This window comes from Panthera uncia, chromosome C2 (genome assembly GCF_023721935.1).
Source record: "Panthera uncia isolate 11264 chromosome C2, Puncia_PCG_1.0, whole genome shotgun sequence".
NCBI classification, from domain to species: Eukaryota; Metazoa; Chordata; class Mammalia; order Carnivora; family Felidae; genus Panthera; species Panthera uncia.
The window spans coordinates 61214205-61232775 of record NC_064810.1 but is presented as its reverse complement, the minus strand read 5'-3'; the positions used below and the strand labels follow the sequence as shown (position 1 = coordinate 61232775).

Sequence of the window (18571 nt, the reverse complement as noted above, 5' to 3'; positions counted from 1 at the left end):
AAAAAGAAGCTGCATTTTGTCTGATATATTTTACATTTGTAGAATTTTTAAATCTAGAAATGGTAAATGCTGAATATATGAATAGCATAATAAAGGATGCGTATGATTTCAAGGATGCTGGCTCCAAAATGGGTTTTAGTGGTGGTAAGTGGGAAAATGTGAATGTTCAAATTTTAAAGTTGAAAACAACGCCCTTTCACATTTGATTCTTTGGCACCTCTTTCAGTGGAAAAATATTCTCTACTGGATTGGGATTTTACTTTTGGTTTGTTGTCTGAAGACTTGAATTCCTAAAGGAGTAGGGCGAAAATATCAAGAGGTCATATGACCAACACTATGAATCTTCAAATACACTATTTGATGAAGGTGATGTGGGACACCATTAGCAAATGAGAATATTTTATGTACTTCCTCCTGTTCTATAGCAGACCCTTTTCCAGTCTCCACCCTTTAAATTATGTTAGAAAGTAGACAATAATTTTACACATCTCCCTAGCTGTTTAATGACAGGAAAGCCAACCAAAACAAGAAAAAAGTTACAATTTTCCCATAACTTAATGCATGTGATAGTGAAGTGTATATTTGATAGAACATGGAAGAAAGAAAGAAAGAAAGAAAGAAAGAAGAAAGAAGAAAGAAAGAAAGAGAAAGAAAGAAAGAGAGAGAAAGAAAGAGAGAAAGAAAGAAAGAAAGAAAGAAAGAAAGAAAGAAAGAAAAGGGAGGAAGGAAGAAAAGGGAGGAAGGAAGGAAAGAAGGACAGAGATGGAAGGAAGGAAGGAAGGAAGGAAGGGAGGGAAGAAGAAGAGGGAGAAAGGGAGAGGGAGATGATAGATCTATCATAAGGGTATGTGGTTAAAAGGTGGTGTTCCCAGTAATATATAAGGCTAACAGAAAAAAGAATTTGGGAACCAAAAGGCTATTGATTCACCTCTGCAAGTTTATTTTTTGGATTAGTATGTTCATAGTCCATATCTCTAATCAATTTCTCTCTCTCCCACCATATTCCTGCCTCTGTCGTTCACTTCCTCCCTGTTTTCTAACACATAGATCCATATTTCAAAATATTTCCAAGTGCTGTACATTTACATCTATATAGATGTCCCTGCACATATCCACAACACATTCCTCAAACCTTCCTGCCAATAAACAAATTCTTGCCCCAATTCCCAATTATCCCAATTCAGAGTGTCTGGGATATTTTTGACTTCCCCTTTTTACTAGTTTCCATATTCCATTCACTTACCTAGTAATATTGTATCTATCATCTTGAAACTACTCTTTATGTCTCTTTCCACTTTCCTTTCAGATTCAGTATAATATAATGATCGAGAATACAAGCTCTAGAGTTGATTGCTTACATATCCTTATATCTCATAGCCTGGTCTTTACACTTTCTGTGTATGTGATCTTGGGCAAGTTGCTGAACATTGTGCCTCAGTTGTCTCAAATGTAAACTAGAAATATAGTAATAAGCCGTATCATAGGATTGTGTTCAAGTTTAAATTAGTTAATACATGTAGTGCTTGATAAATTTAGTTATAATTATGGTGATCGTGGTTGTGGTGATGATGATGATGTTAATGATTATGAAGATAATTATGATTTCAGAACCATCTAATCTTTCACAAAACCCATTTCCTAATGTGTCTCTCAGATTCCACTTTTTGTTCCCTCAAGTTTGGCCTTCATGCTTCTATCAGAGTTGGAATCCTACAGCACATCTAATAATGTTTTTCCTTGCGCTCAAAGTCTTATTGCTTATAGAATGGCTTCCATGCCTATTAACATCGTATTTGAGGTTCTATTTTACTATGACTCAATCAATTAGTATCCTACTACACTTTTCTTTTGCTCATATGCCCATTTTCCTCCCCCAGCCACATGCTATAATGTTCTTTCCCAAATGTGTCCTAAGTAATGATATCTATTTTTCTTCTTGCTATTTTTATTATAAGGGGTATTTTTCTATCCAATCTTTGCCTATTATAATCCTTTCCATATCTTCAGATTGAAGATTTTGTCTATTCCTGACATCCAAATATTAATACTAAATATTACTAAGTATTAATATTAAAATCAGCAATTATAATTTATTAATTGAATGTTAACAGTGTACCAGGAATTCTATCCTATTACTATCTATCCTAAGCACTAGCATCTCCATTTTAGAGATAAGGAAAGTTATATTTGACAATGTAAAGTACTTAGTCAAAATAACCCAACCAGAAAGTTGGGAAGACTTGATTTCTTCTGAGTCCAGAGCCCATATGCTCTTACCAACCAATTACACTGCCCTGACACCTGTGCATGTGTTTATTTCCCATTCAACACTCTCCTCTGTTTCCCCAAATTGAAAATCTTGCCAAGATTAATGTTTTACCTGGACATATTCTAGACCCATGCTATGCTTTCAGCATAATAAACAAGCAATCATAGTTAATTGAACTGGCTTTCCCTGGTGCAGCCAAAAATGGGTATGACCATGACAGAGGTGTGGGATGTTATATTAGCTTTGCCACCACCCTGCCCCACCTCAATCATTCTGTCCCTAGAGGTCACATATAGAAAATCCCGACTTGAAAATATATCAAAACTAACAGCCCACATCTACCTTAGTCTTAAGTTCAGTCATGGAGTCAAATTTGGAAACCTAAGGAAGATACTCAAAAGAGGTGCTGCATTTTATGCAGGTATAAGCATTCAGAGACCAGCAATCACACAATATTGACTGTTGGCCCACCCCACCCCGTGTTCCTCATCTGCTATAGATCTCACTAAATAGTCTAAAGTCATTGTGACAACAAGGTCTAAGTCTCTTCCTCTTTGTCTTACCAATGTATAGCACAATGCCTGGTATATAATTAAAAACTTAAGACATATATTTTTCAATTAAAATATATAAAAACATCCATTACCATGTTGAAGTCCCCCTCCCCAAACTCAGATTCAGGAGTCTAGCATAGGGCTCAAGGATCTCTCTTAAAAAAACAAACAATGGGGCACCTAGGTGGCTCAGTAGGTTAAGCATCTGACTTTAGCTCAGGTCATGATCTCACGGTTTATGGAATCGAGCCCCATGTCGGGCTCTGTGTCAGGATCTGTGCCGACAGCTCAGAGCCTGGTGCCTGTTTCAGAGTCAGTGTCTCCCTCTCTCTCTGCCTCTCCCCTGCTTGCTCTATGTCTCTCAAAAATAAACTTTAATTTTTTTAAAAAAAACAAAAACAACAAGCAACATCAAAAACCCAGGTGACTCTTTAGTCTCATTTTATTTAGAAATGATAGTAGGCAAGATTTGCTGTAGCCAGTCTTCTTGTGTTCTCTAACCTTTCCTCTACTCCTTCTTTGCATATACATATACCCCTACCCAGAAAGAATCAGGTGCCATCAGTAGGCATTTCCATAACATCCTATCATAGCACTTAATTACTTTTCTCTAATTGCTGATTTTAATTGACACACCCTTCCAATAGACTACAAGGTTCATGAGGGCAAAGACTATTTTCATTTTTTTCAGTATCTTATCTTTGTTGCCCTACACACCACCTAACTTTCATGAAGTCCAATATATATTTAATATAAAATAGAATATTTTAATGAACAAATAAATGAGTTAATTAATTCCTAGAATGTGGTATCTAGTTTCCTATAGAATATATATTTTATGAAAAGAACCTTTGGAATAGGTGAATTAGTAACTCATGGCACTGGTTATTTGGCTCTATCATTGACTACAGAGGTTTCATGAATATTCTTGAAGTTGGCCAGAATCTGCTAGGTTATTGCAATGGGAAAATGATTTCCAGCTCCTTTAATTTATTTTTTTAAATTTATTTTTGGGGAGAGAGAGAGAGGGAGGGAGGGAGAGACAAAAAACGTGCAAGAGAGGGGCACATAGAGAGGAGAGAGAATCAGAATCCCAAGCAGACTCTGAACTGTCAGCATAGAGCCCCATGCAGGGCTAGATCACACAAACTGTGAGATCATGACCCCAGCCCAGATCAAGAGTCTTTCGCTTAACTGATTGAGCCACCCAGGTGCCCCTGGCTCCTTTAATTTAAAATAACTTCCGAACATGCAACATTCAGTGCCTACCTGTACAGAGTAGGCTGGCAATTCTCATTGAAGCTGAAATATAATATGTTCTACTAATTTTTAATCAAGTTTATGTCTAATCATCTTCAAATTTTCTTCTGCGAGTGTTCTATAACAATGGTTCTTAAATGGAATCATTACATAGATTGAAATGCAGTCTGGAGAAACCTTACACCAATACAGATTCCTGGGTTCTGCATAAGGAGGTTTCCATTTGGTAAATTGTAGATAGGATTTGTAAAGGTAAGATATGTAAGTGTAAATTTTTAGACCTCCTTCTAAGGAAAGCAGGGGCATAGACAGAAAATCGCAGTCTTGGGTCAAAGTAGCTATGAGGTTGGGGTCTGGTGTTTTAATAACAATGGCTCTCTGCCCCATGATATTGTGATGAATAGTAAAAACAGGGAGGGAGGTGGGGGAGAGGGGAAAATGGGTGATGGGAATTGAGGAGGGCATTTGTTGGGAAGAGCACTGTGTGTTATATGTAAGCAGATGAATCATGGGACTCTACCCCCCAAACTAAGAGCACACTGTATACACTGTATGTTAGCCAACTTGACAATAAATTATATTTACAAAAAATGCTTTGTAAAAGTAAAGGGGCATACAAATGCCAAGAATGTAGGAGTATGTTAATGGTTTTGTTTTGCATCGGTTATACTGAAGTTATGGAATATTTGCAAGGGTTTTTGATACTGTGAATGATAGGCATTCTTAGGGAACTGAGGTGCATTTGGGATGTTAAGTCATTTCAGACAGAAACTTTTTGTGTAGATATGAAATCAAATATTTGTACAATTACACCAGTTCAAAACTCATTACCAATGTCCATTACATCAACTTTTATATTTGAGTCTGACAACTGGGTGAACTAGGTATTGAATAGTGTCTTTCACTATGGGTTGGAAATCTGTCCTTTGTTAATATGTTAGTACAATTCTAATGAAGAGAAGAATCAGAAAGTTAAAATAATGAGTCAGATAAGACTACTTGAATTATTGTGCAATGTACTAATTTTTAAAGATCATTATAACTGGATGAAGTAGGCTAACTAGGAAACTTCTGCATTAATTAGAGACTAAAGACTTAAATAATTATTTGAAGTACAAAACCCTATGAAAATCATTGTGGACCATTCTTGGCTTGTTTTTAATAGCACCCATGTGCTGCCGTTTTCTTAAGCAGGTCTCAATATTCTACAAACTCTATTTATGAATCCCTTCACCCACCTTCAGATGCCTTCACATTGGAGCAAAGAGTAATAGCTGGCCCATGAAACACCACGTCAAGATGTTATTCTCTCCTCACAGGGTTAAAGGGATTTGTAATAATGGCAAAAAATGATAGCTATGCATTTTATTATGCTGTTGCTTTGCCCTACTTACAGACTAGAGGCATGATTCGGTAACAAAAATATAACTTTTTAAGTACCAAAAGAATTATCCCATAGAACTATTGATCATCAATCCAGTCATATCTCATATTTACTCCAGCTTAACTTCCTCAGCCGTGAAGATGAGTAATTTATTACACCTATGGGGAAATTGGGATCATTTTCCTTCTATAATAGCCAAAAGTAGTTTCAAGTGATGCTGTCCATGTTCTTCATCTTCCCAGAACTCTTCTCAATGGAACAGCTCTTTTCTCAGCCATGACAGGTAATTAACTAATTTAGTACCATCTGTAATGCTTTGGGTTTTCATAAAAAATATGGTAATACGAAAACATTTGGAACAAGAAATCTAAACCTTCAGACCTTCATATCTTCAAGTTCTGGTAATGCATTCTCAAAAGCATCATGTATTTTGCCTGTCTTTCCCTTATCACAATTGTAATCACATGTTCATTTGAGCAGTTATTTTTGAAGTATCTGTCAGCTGCCCCAAGTGAGCTCTAAGTTCCTCAAGGTCAGGGACTATGTCCATCTAATCCAGGGTTACACCCCCAACACAAATCATGACACCTGCTATTTGTTCATTGTACATAACCCTCTGATGTCCTGGAGACTAAGTATATGGATATAATCTTAAAAATATTAGTCATCTGAAAAAATTATGGACTGAAAATGAATAAACATTTCTAGAACTGAGCCCAAGCTGTTTGTTATAATGCTATTGTAAATATGATAGACATACTTAGAAAAAGTACTAATTATTTGGCCAAGTACAAGCATGCTATTAAAAAAAAAAAAAAAAGAACAATCACTAAAGAGACTTGGAAGTCAAATGTATTTCTTTCTAACAGCAATTGACTAGGTACAATTTTATAACATTTTTCTGATATTAATATCCTTGGGGACTGTCAAGCATGATCATTAATCATTTGTCCCCTTTCTAACCATCTCCATCTACTGAAATTCATCTTCCAGTGCTCAGGTATAAAGCATGGACAGGATTTCTCATGGAAGGTATGTGAGTGCTGGAGTTATGCACCCCAGTGATCTTACTAGTATATTTGTTTGAGAAGTTGAGGAAAAGGATATGAGGCAGTTACTGTAGATGAAACTGTTTCCAGGAGATACCTTCAAATGTTTTTGTGGTTTGTGGGAACTGTGGTGGCAGCCTAGGGCAGCAAGAGCAGGCAGGAAATAGCCTTGGTCTAGAAGTCCTTGTTTTCAACCTGTTTGTATTCTTGGAGAAATTTAAACTATGGTGCAATCATAGGGGCCATTCTTCAGGAGACCACCACTGTCGAGAGGCTTTTTTTTTTTAAGTATTAAAAATTGAGTAGCTGAGACCCTTGCATGGGCACCAGAATACGACACCTCTTCATGAAGTATAAGTAATTAAAGCTCAATCTGATAGAATTCCAAGGATTCAGAGTGCTTCAGGAGGGGGCGGGGGGTGGAGAGAAAAGACCATGAGACCATATATCACTTAAAGCGGACTGACATAGGGAGTTTTCTACCAAGAAAGAATTGATAGTTTTATCCAAAAATGCCCCCTTAATATCTTCTTTATTTGTTTAATTTTAAGATTTGACTCTTTTATTATTATCCATTTTAGAAGCTAAAATAGTCAGGTGAGAAATGGATTGGTTTATCTTGGGCTCCCAAGTGCCAAGAATGTGTTCCTTTTTCATTGGTAGTCTTTTTTAGGGGCGTAACATACCTGTTACTTACATGTCTTAATTCATCCTACATCTTCTTAGCATTTATAGCAAACACCCCCTCATCCATCCTGCCCTTCCTACTCTCTCTACCATCTCCCTGGTTTAGGTAATAAGGCCTAACTCTATAATTGCCTCTTATCTGACCTGTCTGCTTTAAGTATCTTCCTTTTTGAATTTTTTTTAATGCTTTTATTTTGAAAAGACAGAGAGAGAGCACAAGTGGGGAAGGGGCAGAAAGAGAGGGAGACAGATTCTGAAGCAGGCTCCAGGCTATGAGCTGTCAGCACAGAGCCAGTCGTAGAGCTCGAACTCATGAACCATGAGATCATGGCCTGAGCCGAAGTTGAACGCCTAACTGACTTTTTGCATGCATGTGTGTGCGTGCACAAGCATCTACAAGTGTGTGTGCCCACATTCACATACACATATACACAGGAATATCAGTATGACTGCTCTTAAAGACAGATGTTATTATGTATGTCCCTTGCTTTCAGTGTCTTCTCATGTTTTCATTTAAAATCTAAACTCCTCTCCTACTTTTGAGACTCTCCATTGATTTTACTTCTAGTATAGAGTACTCTGATCGAATTTAACGTGATCTGCCACATATCCTAGCAGCTTATTATGGAAGCATTATCCTCTCCTTTCTAAACTGTGAATTCCCACAAGACGGAGACAAAGTTTTATTGATTTCTGCATCTCTATTTTCACATAGTAGGTGTTCAATATATGGGTGACTGTTTTTAGTGATTTTTGAGGGTGATCTCATCTAGGCCATTAGAAGAATCTGATAAAATTACCCCTCTTTTTTCCCTGTGAGATCTATTTTTATTAAAACCTTCAACAAGATTTGTTAGTTCTCATCCCTTGGCAATTCTTAAGGAACTGTTTTTATTTATTAATTTTTTTCTATTTATACTCTCTCCTGATCAGGCTCACATTCTGACATTTCACCCTGTAAAATGCACACAAAACCCTTTTGTCTACATTATAAAACTTTCAGACCCATTTTATAATTACTGAATTTCAAGAAGGCTACATCATGCCTGCCTTGTGGGAGATTTCTTATGTAGCATATTCATATCCCCCGTAGTACATGGATCCTTATTTACTTTGATCAGAGTGAAGTGCTCCCCCCTTTGATTCTGGACTAGTTTCCCTTGTCACTTATAAAATGTAGAATCCAAACAAATTCCTTATTCTAAATCTCTGAGACATACTACAACTCAGAAATGTCAGCCTTGGGAATTACTGTTCCTTTGTATCGTCAGCGTCACATACAAAGCTGCAACCCAAGTTCACAAACGCTGCACCTTAGAACTGCAGTGCACTTCTTGAGTCTTCCAGAGTAGTGGGTTTTAAACTGTTAGTCCCAGGACTGTTAACATTCTTAAAAGTCTTCTCAAGATGTTACCTATGAGAAGAGCTGCAATTTTTGCCAGTTTTGTTTTTATCTATCTTATAAAACTTGGGTTCCAAATAAGATTTTACTTTGGAAAACAGCACGTACAACAACATTTCCAAAGCTTAAAAAAAAAAAAAAAAGTTTAATCAACTATATTAGAGAATAAATAGAAAGTTATGGACTGATACTAACCTTAAGCAATCCTTCAAATAGTAGAGGCTTTTTAACACTCATTTCTAATTTTTCTTGATGACCATCCCACGTGAAAGTCACTTATGGAGGTAAAATGTTATTGCTTTCTTTCACACCCACTTCCACTCATAATACGGTTCAAGATTCTATGAGTATTTACTGAGTCCCTCTATGTGCCAGATATTAGATATATTGCTAGTTATAACTAGTCAAACAAACAAACAAAAGTTGGATATGGTCCCTGCTATAGTCACAATAATCGTGTCTCCCCAAAATTCATATGTGAAATTTGAATTCACAAAGGTGATTGTATTAGTAGATGGGGTCTTTGGGAGGTGATGAGGTGACTGAGACACAGCCCTCATGAATGGGATTAGTGCCTTTCTAAAAGAGGCCTGAGACAGATCCTTTGTCCCTTCCATATTCTGGGGATACAAGAAGTCTGCAATATGGAAGAGGGCCCTCAACCAACCATCCTGGCACCATGATCTTGGACTCAGCCTCTAGAACCATGAGAAATAAATTTCTGTTGTTTATATGCCACCAAGTTTCTGGCATTTTGTTATAGCAGCTTGAACCTAAATGGACTAAGGCAGTTACCTAACTACACGTACCTTAGTGAGTATTACTTTTTGATATCCATTATCTCTGATACTAAGGAAGAGCCTTAGGTTACTTGGTTGATAGGTTAGTTGTTGGCTGGTTTGGTTGGTCGGTGCATCTTTCATTTGACAAGACTGTGTCAGTGGTTACATTGAGACTGGGCAAGATCATGAAATGCTGCTAATTGTTCTTAGATATTCAATACTCTGTCAGTAATGTACTGTGTTCCAATTTTAACATAAAGCCGTTACTTCTAATGGTAGTCCTAAACTTAGCATTGCCTTTTCATTTTTCTTTTGTGTCTTTTTTTTTCTGTAGACTTGTACCTTCTTGCCTCTTTTGAGGGCCAAAATTATTTCTCATCAATCTGTGAATTGCTCCATTTCCCACTGTTTCTAGTGCAATTATTTGCACATATAGGGTACTCAATGATATGTCTGAAAATACCAGTTGTTATATGTCTGCATTTCTGACTGTACCATTGAGGAAAATGATTGAAATATTGCAGGTTTTTTTGAGCTTCATGCCGAGCTCTATCAAGGTGGGGGATTATTTTTAGCAGGAATATTATATCATGAATTCCTGCATCAAGAAAAGGGTTAAACTGAGTGACCTCCAAAATTTCTTCCACCTCTTAATTTTTATGATTCTGTGTTATTGCACAAAGGTGCAATTTTATAAACAGAAAAATAAGTTTGCCTTTGGGTGTTAGGCTTTCACATCCTTCAATTTGAGTTTTCATTGGATTTACTATAACCATTATTACAATGTTCTTTGCATTGTCCTGAAAGTCAGGAAACTTGGCTGTCCTTCTTAACAAAGTAATTTTTTCATTGTGAGCCACCCTGCAAAGATGCCTGTACCTCTATGACACCCACTTTGACCCAATATTTTTGTTTTTGTTTTTGTTTTACGAAAAGAAAAAAAAGGAATTATTCTAAGATGTGTGCATATGTGATTCTATTTGCGTATGCACATGTTCTGCCACAGGTGTGTTTCCTCTTCATATTCTTCAGGCATATGCCTTTTATATAGTCATTTAATTAATGTTTATTTAGTACTTTATGGATTCCCATATTGCTCTAGGTGCTTTGATAAAGTCAAAGAAATAAGAGGACATGCCCTAGGCTTTGCAGAGCATAATCTAATTGGGGAGACCTAAGAAATACTAGAGAATGATAATCTCAGATGTCTTGATACAGTTTGATATACCATGAGAAAAGATCACCACATAGACTAAAGGATAATTTCAGTAGTGAATTATTTATTAAGGAAGAGTTTTTGGCATCTAGGCTTGTCATTATATTCATGGAGAGGCCATTTATGAAGGTAGGTAGCAGAGGAATGGCAATGGCCAATGAAAAAAGGTGAGATACCAAAAGAATAAGACCAGGTGATGGCAAATGGGTTGAAGCAAAGGATAACTAGTCAAGTTGACATAGTCAAGTTAAAAGACAAGAATGGAAAAGAGACAGAATATGGGCAGGATGAAAGCGATTTTGAAAGGAAATTAGTAGAGCTTGTATATGATGTGGTAGATAATGGGGAACCACTCTACATGATATAGGTTAAGTGAATATTGTATTTTGAGATAGAGTTAGCTTGTTTTATAGGAACAACAGAAAGATAAGAAAGCAATCTGAAAGTTGGAACCAAAAGTCCCCTTGTAATGTAGTAAGTTGCTCATTATCATGGTTGTGAAACTGAAGAAGGGATAAATATGAGATATGACTGGATTTGATGACCAATAATTTTATAAGCTAATTCTTTTGGTGCTTTTTAGTGAGGTTGTGTTTTCTTACTGAATGCTGCCTCTGGTCTATGAGTAGGGCAAAAGAATGAGCATAATAAAAGGCATAGCTATTATGATTGCTATTATTATAAAATCCCCTTGAAGATTTGAAGAGAGAATGATAGTCTTAATGTGGTGTTTTGTGGGCCTGTGCTATGTTAAACAGCTATTACTTTTTACCCTAAGGTGGCTGCATACTGAAGATGGGTGAAGTGATACCCAAGAATATAGCTTGTAGAATATGTAGGGATCAGTTCAAATAAAAGGCACCATATAAATGCAAGGTGTCATTACTAATAGTCATAATAGTGTTGGTTGTTATGTTGTCTTGGAAAGTTTATAAGAACTAATTGCAATGGTTGCTCATACAGCAGCCATAAGCTGTAACAAATAATCTTTTGAGTCATAATATTAAATATTTCCAGAGGCAGCTAAACAGCCTTTGGAAATAAATGAGACTGCTTTGATTTTTACCTGTGACAATGCACAAATCTGGCATTTTCTGATTTGGAGAAGTTCTGAGTCTGGAAATTAAACTGTCAGATTTGAAAAGTGTGGGAATGTGGGGACCAAAAACTGTTTAATCAAAGTGCTAGATACTTTTTCAAAAAGGGTAGGAAATAGATTGTCCACTAACAATGTAACTGTGTGAAATGCATCTTCTGAGCAAGAAGAGATGGAAGAAGAGGAAGAAGGGTAAAGAAACAGAATATTGCTTTTCCAATGCTTAAGAAAAATAAAATGTTTTTTTCTCTTTTTATTCTATTATGCCAGACATCAAATGAAATGTTAAATAAACTCGATCTTTACCTTCAAGGAAAACACTTGCCCTTAAAATTCTTTTATAATCCAGTAAGACAATTTTCTGGGTTTTAAAAATATTTGATGGGCAATCAAAAATATGTTATGCACACCATAAAAAGATAGAGACAGACAGAGAGAGATTTCATCTTTAAGTTTAAATATTTCTATTCCTGCTATAAAGAAAGTACTAATAGGAGGTAATGGTGAATAATTTATATATTGTTTAAGTCTTGAATTATTAGTGGACATATGCCACTGGATTGTAAGTTCTAGAGTCACCATGAATGTTATTCTGACAGAACTTTGTTATCTACAAGTTGATCAGTGTATAACCACTTAATTGACATACTGAAAACGTCACAGTACATATCATGCTCTATAATTTCAAAGTTTGGGAAGAGCAATTAAGAAAAATGCAGTAGGATTTACTGCAAATAAGGGCTTCCTCTGCTTAACTGGTGTTTAGGACAGCTAATGTGGCTCTTAACTAACAAAATTCATGCATGTTAAAATAAGTCGATATTAAGAATTTTGAGAATTTAATAAATGGCATTTTTGATAATTTACTTGATTCTGTGTCTTACTTGAGAAGATAAAATTCTCGTCTCTCCTTTCAGTCATTTCTCTTTCTATTTTCCGGTAGTCACTGTAAGTGTGGAGACTTTATTCTGTCTCCTGTATGGGGGTTGGGGGAAAGCGCTTCACTCAGTAATGTCAATGTGAGTAAACTGATCCTCACTTTTAGGTTATAGAGCAAAGCTTCAATCATGACACACAATATCGATAGCACTAATCATTCTGAAAGCAAGCCTTCTTGAGAGAATATTTGAGAACAACTAGGTGCTTACATTTCGATCCCATATCCTCTCTACAATATTGCTTGCATCTTCCTGGGGAGTTTTCAAATGCTCTTCAACCTAGGTTTGAAGCCGTCTTTATCTTCACTACGTTCTCTCTTCTCTAGTACAAGTTTAAACAAAAAATATCAGATGTTTGGTAAGCCTCAGTAGCAAATTCCAGATATATGCATCTAGTTCCTATGGAAATATTTATTTCTACAAAAATCTGAGATGCTGATAATTAAGTTTCTTCTAGTTAAAGGTTTTTGATAAAATTTTAAAGAAAACCCTTAAAACCATGGAATTGCTAAATATCCAGTTTTACTTCTCACCTATTCTGGCTGGTCAGATTTTAATTCTTTTTTTCCATCAAGTTACAGAGAATTGTGAACATACAAACAGGCAGTTACCATCACTGTATCCTCAGAGGTCCTATCTTCTTTATTCATTAACCTGTAACTAGATACTTGCCCGGTATCTGAGAGGATATAGATTAATTGATACTTATTGAATAAATTTGGAGGGAGGATGTAATCTTTATTCTGTTGGTGGTCAATAACTGAATGACTTTGTCAAAATTAGCAGCACTGTGCACCAAATTAATTTATTTTATTGCATGCAAATAAAATGTTTTTGAATGAATACATGCTCCCTCTTAAAGGATCCTTGCTTGTTCATTCACTCCCTACTTTATTCATCAGCCATTTTTTGAGAAACCACCATGTACTGGGCACCATGTTCAACTCTAGATATAGATAAATAATCTCTTTCCTTCATCCCAGGAGTTTGTCTGCTTCTCCACCTATGTTTTACACTCCTCCCTCTCATAGTTCCATTTTGTTGTTAACCTTACCTTACCAGAGCCCGTAGATCTTGGTTCCTTAGAGGATATGAGGGCTCAGATATTCTGGATCGCTGGGCTCAGTGGCTACAGCAGACTTAAAACAACTCAAGACTAGAATCTAGTCCTATTTCAGTGATGTCATTGGTGACAAGTAGTCATGCACATGTATTTAAAAAAAAATACTTGCTGACTAAAGTATGTTTCACGTTCAAAATAATAGATGAAAAATAAAATCTTCAGGTAGGGCTTACCCATAGTTCAGTCAATAGATCTTTATTTGGGGAAATGGGTAATGTGGTGATGTTATTAAATAAAATAGGAATAGTAAGATTATTAGTGCTTTGAATTTGGTGATCAGACTTGATTTCCTACCTAGTGTAATTAAGTTTTGTTAAAATTTCCATTCACCCACATGATTCAGTAAAAAGTGATCCCTACTTGAGCACGGTTAAGTGATCCTTAAACTGTGATTAAATCAACCAATTCTTCTTCTCAGTGATTTATTTAGAATTTAAAATAGCAAATACTTATTAAACATTTGTTACATACCAGGTACAGTTCAAATTGTTTGCTCTGTATTAACCCATGTAATCATCGCAACAATCCAATGAGGAAGGTAATATTGACATCCGCATTTTATAGGTAAAAAATCTGAGACACAGAAATGAAGCAGTTTCCCAGAGATAAACAGCTATGAATTGCAACACTGAATTCAAAAATTCAAGCCCCTTATGCCAGTTTTCATGTTCTTAACCACTATTTTATTCTGCACATGACCCAGTTCTGGCCAATGAGATGTGAGAAAAAAAAAATTGCTGGGAATATTTTAGAGACCATTCTAATATTTGAGTATTGAACTAACACAGAAAAGAAGAAATTGCTGGGAACCACAGGGAAGCAAAGCCAAAAATCTGACAGGCCCCTATGGAGCGTGCCCCACCTCTACACTCCTTATGAGAGAGAAGAAATATCGTTTTTACCTAAATCCTATGTCAGGATTTTCTCTTGTTTTACAGTCAAAAGTATCCAAGCACTGATTGGTATATTGAATGCTAATCCAACTCCTCATCACATAGAGAGTGTGTTGTATATTATCTTATGTAACCCTCACAACCTAAAATAGGTTTTATTATACCCCTATCTAGACTAAGGTCAGAGAGACTAATTTGCCACAGTCATATAGCACATAAGAGGCAGAAGCCAGTATACGAGACTCTGAAGACCATGTTCTTAAACACCCTGCACAACTGTCTTTCCCAATCATAAAAATATTACCTAATAATAACCTGCCTAGGGTTACCTGGGTGACTCAGTCAGTTAAGTGTCCAACTCTTGATTTCAGATCAGGTCATGATCTTACTATTTGTGAAATCGAGGCCCAAATTGGGTCTGGGCAAACAGCACTAGCCTGCTTGGGTTTCTCTCTCTGTCCCACCCCCTCTCTCTCTCCCTCTCTCTCGCTCTCTCAAAATAAATAAATAAATAAATAAATGCTTGTTGAAAAATTACCTGCTTATCCAATGCCTGTAACACAAAGCAAGTTTTACCTTTTACAATAAAAACAACATATAGATACAGATAGTTCTATCTCTATCATTCCTTAAGTCAAAGAACAGCCATATAGCAAGTGCATTACACCATCTATCTAATGCCACTAAGCAACTAGATTGAATAAAAAATAATGGTCTCCTCTGATTGATTTATACAACAAGTTAAGCTAATTAAAAGCAAAAATGTTGACATTTTTCTTACATTGTCTTGCTTTTAATGCAGGTTGAAAGCATTTCCAAATTGAATTTTACTTAGTTATGCTTACCCATATGGCTAGTCTTAAATATGTGTGTGTGTGTGTGTGTGTGTGTGTGTGTGTTTTATTGTACTGCCTTATTGAAGAGGAACAAGAAAAATGTTGGTGTCTGAAAAATGTAAATTTTATGGTTAAAACACACAAATACAAAAAACATAAGAAATGGATTAACATCTAACAGGAGAGGTGGCTGTATGATCATGATTTCTCATAGATGAAGTTTAAGCTCACCAATTATCAATAGCTGTGGGCTTTGGCTAAGTAAATTGTCCGTGCCCACCATTGGTGTTTACAGCCTATAACAAGAGGCCCAAGCTTTACTCAAACTCATAGCCATTTGTCTTAAAAATGTACTGAGTGGCAAGCATTAAAAATAGATGAGTCTAGTTCCACAAGACCCATTGACAGTAATCAACAGAATGTGTAGGGAGAAAAACAAATTAGATTTTTAATACCTTTCAGCTGAAATCATCAATGATTCTTCTGATTCTACAAATAATGGAATGAGTTTAAAGAAACAGAGTTATCGTTTGGGGGCCTTCTTTTAAAATGAAGAACAAGGCTATAAAAATAACTTTCATTTCTGGAGGGCCTTCTTCCTAAACAGTGATAGCTTTCTCTGTGGCGAGTAGAGAGCTTTCTGTTGGCATTGTTGGACTCCAGACTTCCTGGAAACACGCAACAGGACCGTATTGTTCAACACTACACCTTTCGTGGTAGGAGGCAGAGAAAGAGAAGGGTGTGCACTGGAAAGAATGCAGGCTCTGGAAGGTTAATATATGGCAAACGCCTTAGGCTCTGTGCACAGCACTTGCCTAAGCCTGTCTTTCTCATTCTGTTTCCTGGTAAGGATGTAAACTGGAAAATAGCAAAGGGTCTTCAGGAACAATTGTTCCACTACTAAATTCACTAGAGGCAGTTTAGGGGAAAAAGCAATTCAAGTTTGAATGTTTCTTGCCTTTTCCATTTTTCTTATATGCCTTTTCCTGACTTGTAAGTATATGGGGTAAAACCATTTGATCAACAAATCAGTTTTAAAGTCTTCTGTACCTGTTCCTTTTGGGAGATTTCCATTTTATAAAAAGGTACCAGTAAGACAGCAGAATTAGATTTATTATTTATAAGTATATAATGAATTGTACTGTGCTTTTTGGTAATTAAATTGAGAAACTGAACATATAAATATCTAATCCATAATGGCTCCTTGATTTCCCCTAAATATTGATCAATAGTAGTGGAATTTTAGTCATCAGTGGGGGAGATGTTCAGGTCATCGAGGTTGTCCTCTGCCCTGTCAACTCACACTGCAGGGGTGAGGACATATTGCATAGCCAGGGGTATTCCAATGAGCCTTGTCAGGATTCAGTAAGTTAATGCTCAGGGATCAGGTATATGCAGAAGAAAATGCCTCCCTGCACATGACATTTGGGGGACATTCTTAGAGGTTGTAAACATCAAAACAATCTCATTAAGATTTTACATCTTATTTCTTGGATGAATTTCTATCAAAGGTCTACTTGGCAGTCCTGGTGAGGGGTGGATTGATTGGAACAAAACTGACAATAAAATGATGGATTTTTTTCCTTCTCATTTCAAATGTAAATTAATGTCCTTTGATTCTTGGGAAATGCAGCCATAGTTCTGCCACTCACCATGGCACAGAGACAGCCGCCCTCCGGGGATATCATCTCCTACACCCTAACAGACCCATTGGTTTATAAAGAAAGAAAAGCTCCCAGGGTATCTTCCCCAGAACAAGCACAGGGGTGGGTGATGGGCTAGTGGAGCTTTTGTTTTCATTAGAAAAAGATACACTTTGAACAATTTGTTCATTGCCACTAATATATCTTAAAACACTTCCAAAAATGCTTCAAGATGAACAGTCCCACTTGTCCTGGGCATATGGGATTCACCTGCTGAGTCTGTCGGGACAAAGCTGTCATTACTTCTGTGATTTTGTTCCTTCCCCAGGTCCCCTACTTCCACCGATGGCTTCATACCCCCACTCTCCTCTCACCACTCCTTTACCAATTACCCAGGGCTTCTCTTTCTGATGGCTGTGCCTCTGTTCCTGCTCTCCCTTTCGGTCTTCACACTCACACACAGATTTTTCTCTGTCCTGTTTACAAATTGGCACTGCATAAAAACTTCACATATGGGATGAGGGCCAGGAACTGTTGAGAACAATATATACCAGAATGCATCTCCATGGGAGCAGGCGCAGTGTCTGCCTTGGTCTCTGTTTACATCCACTGCTTCCATCACTTACACGGTGATGGGCAGGTATTTGATGAATGGATGGGTCGATGGATAGAGAGACATATGGACCAGGTACAAAGGCTATATATGCTTCATAAGATCCTGAGGTCATTCTCATTTCAACTTACTTTCATAGTTTTACACACACACATGCACACACACAAACATCTTTCTCTTCACCTTTTTGAAGAGTAGATTTGTGTAACAGTCTCTCAGGCCAAATGATGCTGTGAAGAAATGTCTTCACTGACATGCAGTACAGCCGCATAAATTGCTTAAGATCTAAGCAATCTAGGGGTGTGTGGTTGGCTCAGTTGGTTAAGTATCTGACTCTTGATTTCAGCTCAGGTCATGATCTCATGTTTTGTGAAATCAAGCCCTGTGTCGGGCTCTGCACTAACAGCACAGACCCTGCTTGGTATTCTCTCTCTCTCCCTTTCTCTCTCTCTTAAAATAAACAAATAAACAGTAAAAAAAAACAAACAAACAAACAAAAAAAAAACAGGTCTATGCTGACTGGCTGACTATGTTTGATGATGCAACTTCAGGTCATAGGACTCTGCAGATGGACTCTAAGCTTCTACACTAGATTTTTTTCTGAAAGCAATGACTATGTGTTCTGGGAGCCTGTGGTCCACACACACACACACACACACACACACCCATTGGGCCCTTTGGTGTTATTGTTGTCTTATTTGTGCTGAGTGCCTGCCGTTGCTAATGATAATGATATGAGTTAAGAGATGATATAGTACAGACTCTAAGAGCCATTCTCTGCCATAAGTCTAAATGCTACTTCTGCCTCCTGGTAACTCTGTGAACA

General features: G+C 36.8%; 1 protein-coding gene across 3 annotated transcripts in view; it reads left to right on the top strand.

The window, feature by feature from the left end:
• The window catches only part of LSAMP (limbic system associated membrane protein), a 651110-nt gene that overhangs the window by 254301 nt on the left and 378238 nt on the right, over positions 1–18571 (top strand). The gene's annotated exons all lie outside the window — the stretch shown is intronic.